Genomic DNA, 4,976 nt, shown 5'->3' on the forward strand with positions numbered 1-4,976 from the left:
GATGAAAAAAACACAAGAGAAATGAAAAGAAAAACATGCCATAGCCAATAAGTTGTGAAAAACTCTGGAGACTGGCACTTTCAAATGCTTGGCAGGTTATTAAGCCAATTTTTATTTAGTCCACTATAACTGTTGGAGGGTCTGTGATTCCCAACTGTTTCACATCAGAGAATGAAAACAACTATAGCCCAGCCAAGACCACATTGGTGACTGCCAGCCCCTTTATGTGCCAAACATGAAAGCAACAAGTCCAGATGCTTTGATCCCAGCATTTTTGGATTTAGCCCAGAATGTTTTTAACTCATGTTAGGACAACATACATTATAACTGGAAATCAATCAATAGCACTGTGACCTTCAAACGCAGTAAATGTTTGGAGTTAGTTTCTGAGCGTGTAATCTAAATTGGGGATTGGAAGTTGGAAGCAATCCTAACCTAACAGGAAAAAAAAAAAGTATAGTTTTAAAATCTGGAGTTGCAAGGAAGCAACAAATGAAGGTTTAATTGTCTAGGGAAAGAGTATCAGGCATTAGAGATGCATCTGATGTGGAGGGAGGATTGGAATAGCCCAAGGAGCAAGGCAGTCAAGCCATCCACCCCAGTATGATGGAGAAACAATAAATGGGATGATATGAGAGAAATACACATGGACCAGCCCTTGCCCACTCCGGGCTGGGAAGCATGAGGCTGTTTCAGAGGTGAAACCACCCCTGGGTCGGTGCCACAGTGAATGGCCACAAACACCCCCTCTGTCACCGGTGGGAGCCCATTGGCATCTGCCTTCAGCAAAACCATGGTTGGTCTTCCCTCCACACTGCAGATCTGCAGGGCAGGGTGGCACCAAGGACGAGGAGATGCCCATGGAGAACAGGTATGGAAAATACATCCATGGAAAATCCATCCCAGGAAAGCTTATGCCCAGTATTTGCATCCTGGGAACTTCACGTGAGAAATGAGTGACAACCTGAGTGACATCCCATGCTGAGGGACTCCTTTGGCAAAGTTTGTAGCAACTGAAAAAAAAAAGAAAAAAGGAACAAATTTATTGCAAATATAGCTGTGCTATAGGCCAGGTTTTAGCCTGTCATATAAAAACATCGTGATCCCTTTAACCTTTACACTGCTGCTACATCAGTGGAGCAACACCTGATGTGCACCAATTTAAATCAGATCAAGGTCTGACATCTACAGGGGAGAAGTGGCTTCAAAAGGTAATTAAAATAATTTAATCTCTTTTTCTTTTTTCTTCTGCAATATGATTTAATTGTATTGCCACTAAATACCAGTCTAGACAAGGTCTTGTTAAAAGCTTTAAAATCCCTGAGTAGTTTTACCTATTAGTGATGGTGAGTAGCTGTTGGCATGTGGACCAAGCTCACACAAAGCTCTCTTACAGTAATGTTCCTAAAGTTACAAACCCTATCACAAGGAATAAAAATAAACCTTAAAATTTAAAAAAAAAAAAAAAAAAAAGCATTCTCCAGCTGAAAAAGCAACTTACTTTTAGCAAATATGAAATCTGTAATAATGCAAATCACAAATTAGCAAATGGGTATGTCAATGCAATACCAACCTGGCATCCAGCGTGGTCTTCACGTGCAGTTGTGGGGATGCAGGGACAGTGGTGATGGCAAAAAGGTGGCCACCCCTGAGGTAGTGTAATGCAGGGAAGGGAGACAGCCAGATAATTGGGAAACTACTGGGAGAGGAGACACGACCTGGCTGGTGGGAAAACCTCTGCTGTAGTGAGCAGAGTGTGCAAGAGCAGGGCTGGGGAGGGGAATGGAGAATCCCCTGAAAAGGGCTGCTGGAGCAGGCAGAGGCAGCATCACCCCGGGACTGAGCTTGGGTGTGGGTATGTGAGCACCAAACCCCTGTCAGACAGGGCTGACTGCAGGGCTACTGTGCTCCTCATGGTTATGCCTTTACTTCTCACACCTGTGTTTCTTCTGGCTGTATTTCTCACTCTCATGCCTGTATTCCCCATGGCAGTTACACCCTGCACCCTTTGCATTGTTTCTCTCATTGCATTGTATCTCCTTTCCCTATTCTTAGTGGCCCATTTTTAGGAAAAGGGCAGATGCATCAAGTGTCACAGGGTATCTAAAACTGCTTTCATGAGCCCCCAGCCCTACACTGCCAGAAAAAGTGCTTTATGTCAATACTCAGAGAAAATAACACAGTGGTAGATAATTGCTGTCGTTTGTCAGTCTGAGCTGATGACTTTCCTGTTTCATTTCCTCCTGTGTAATGTTATAGGGGACACATATGAGATATTCAGCGAGGATTGAAGCAGGGAAGTCTGCAGGAGTGTTTAGTGGGAGGTCAGGAATTTTTAAGAGGTATTATTACAAGGCGGTGTGGTTTGGGTCATGTTTCTTGTAGACATCTTGTCAGGAAACTTTTTAAATAATAAATTATAATCTCTTTATATATCGTACAAGCTTATTAAACTTAATCTTTAAACATAAAACTGAATTTTGAAAATATCATCAGACAAGCTCAGAATCTAAACAAACAAAAAAAAGGCATAAAAAGGAAGAGAAATAAAACATGTGCTGGCCAGAGTTTTAGAGACAGTAGCCACAGCACAGCAGATTTTAATTAGCAGCTACCTGCAGTGGCAGTGGCCCGGGATGAAATGTTTTGATGTGTGTAAATGTTTCTATAAAACAGTTGAAGCTTTCTTAGATCCTGTATCATTTTTTTCCTGAACGTTGTGGTTTTCCAGCATGGACATTTCACAGACTGCGATCTCAGGAAGATCTAAAGTCTTTGCTTTCTGTCTCTGTTTCTCCAATAGTAAATGGGGGATACTTAGATTTATTTACTGTGAAAAACTCTTAGTTCTTGCAAAAACCCAGTATTTAATGACTGGGTAGAACTAGCAGTCGTGGCAGCAATAGTTGAAGAGACAATCTTACCATAAATCCTGCTAACATTTGGACTTGAAGAATAACTCCCTACATAGTGATACAGAATTCCTATTTGAAATATTTCTGCTGTGCCATCTTTTGTTAAAAATAGTCTTGAGTCTAACCAGCACACATCTTTTTCAGAAATGTAAAGAAAATAATTTATGTTCATTCTCCCAAACCCCTCCTGCAAATGGCTGTGCACTGCTGAATGACTTACCCAAGACACTTCACAAATCGGATCCTTGAAGGTGCTTGGTGGCTCAGTCTCCAGTTCTGCTGGGATTTCCTCATGGCAGTATCTCAGCTCTGGTTTGCACATGGGGCTCTTTGCTTTATCATCACTCCTTCCCTTCCAGATGGGTCAGGACTGCACAAAATCATGGCAAAAAGCAGTGGTGGAGTCATTGACATCACATTATGTCCCAGAAAGCTGTGGGAGGATAAGGTGGGTCCTGAGGAGCTTTTGGAGAAGGAAGGAGATGTCCAGCACCATGTTCATCCCTTGTTCATCCAATGAGACTGACTTCATGGCACAGACAGAAATGGAAAGACAGGACCCATCCAGCGAGTCAGGACTTCAAGGTAAGGGCTGATAATGTCTGATAAAGTTGGGAGAAAGTCCATCTTCCCAAGCACAGACTGATTTATATGATTTATACGGGGTGAGGTGTGCTTGCTGCCCTCTACATAACTCCTGCCCCAAGTCAGGCAGGTGGCTGCTGCTGCCTAAAGGAATGCCTGTGAATTTCTGGGATATCCCTTAACTCATGAGCACTGTTGATCTAAATGGGAGAGACAATATATGTAAATGTGTATACCTGTGTGTCCCAATTTCTGTGCCCGTGATGCTCATTCCTGGGCCCATATTTCTGCCTTGAATTTCCTGCAGCCCAAAATGAAGGATCTTGTGTCACAGCCTACACCTCCACCCACATCCCCGGGGGCATGACCCCATCATACCACACTGTCCTTTAGGGACCTGCCCTTCAGGTGGATGCAGAGGACACACCATATTCTGTCCTGACTTACACTCTACAGAGACCAGGCTGGCCTTGTGTTGGCAGCTGGCACCAGGTGAGGAGATAATATTTACAGAGATATAAATCAGGGAACCCGTTTCCAATGTAAATAGTACCAAAAGGATTTGACCCTCAGTACTAATTTCCTTTCTTAATCCGTAGCCTAATGGAGTGTTCTCATAAAATGCAACTTTTCCTCCAAGGTGCTTTTACCAAATGCTTGATGGAATGATTGGCTGTGAATCAGCAGCCTCAGAGTAAGGATAAATGTGATTCAGGTAATTAAGTTGTAGGCACTGTTACATATTAGAGATAACTACAGATTTTTGTTATCTGTTGTGTCAGGTGTAACTGGTGGCTATTAGTGTCCTGTCAGATCTGAAGATACACACAGCTTTTTAACGGGAAATCTGATTTTACCCGGGGGCATCTTGTCTCTGCAGTCAAGATCACTTTTCTATCCCAGGGAATACTTGTATTCATCAGTACCACAGCAGCTCTTGATCAAAAAACAGCCTTCAGTGGTCATGAGGAGGGTTAGAAAGCCTAGGATGGACAGGCAACATGGGCAGAATCACAGAATCATTTAGGTTGGAAAAGACCTCTAAGATCATCACATTCAACCTTTGACCATACACCACCCTGTCAACTAGAACAGGACAGGACTGTCTGTGGGGTATCAAGGAACTGGATGTTTATTCTCTGCATTGCTAACAACCTTTGTTTGAATGTCTGTCCATTACTGCCTATTTTTGGAAATTCTTTAAGTTAAGAAGAATTACACTGTATCACTATATTTGTACTGAGATGACCATATTGCCCTTTGTCTTATTTTTAGATCTGTTGGTCTTCCTATAACACAAATAATAACAATGGAATACTACCAGACACCGGGGATCCTTTAAAAATTTTATTTAAAAGTAAGATCCAGATCCAGGCTTAGAACAAGAATTTCTGTTGCCCTTTGTCTTATTTTTGGATCTGTTGGTCTTCCTATAACACAAATAATAACAATGGAATACTACCAGACACCGGGGAT

Source organism: Manacus vitellinus, unplaced genomic scaffold, assembly GCF_001715985.3.
Source record: "Manacus vitellinus isolate BGI_N305 unplaced genomic scaffold, ASM171598v3 scaffold_45_pilon, whole genome shotgun sequence".
In the NCBI taxonomy this organism is placed as follows: Eukaryota; Metazoa; Chordata; class Aves; order Passeriformes; family Pipridae; genus Manacus; species Manacus vitellinus.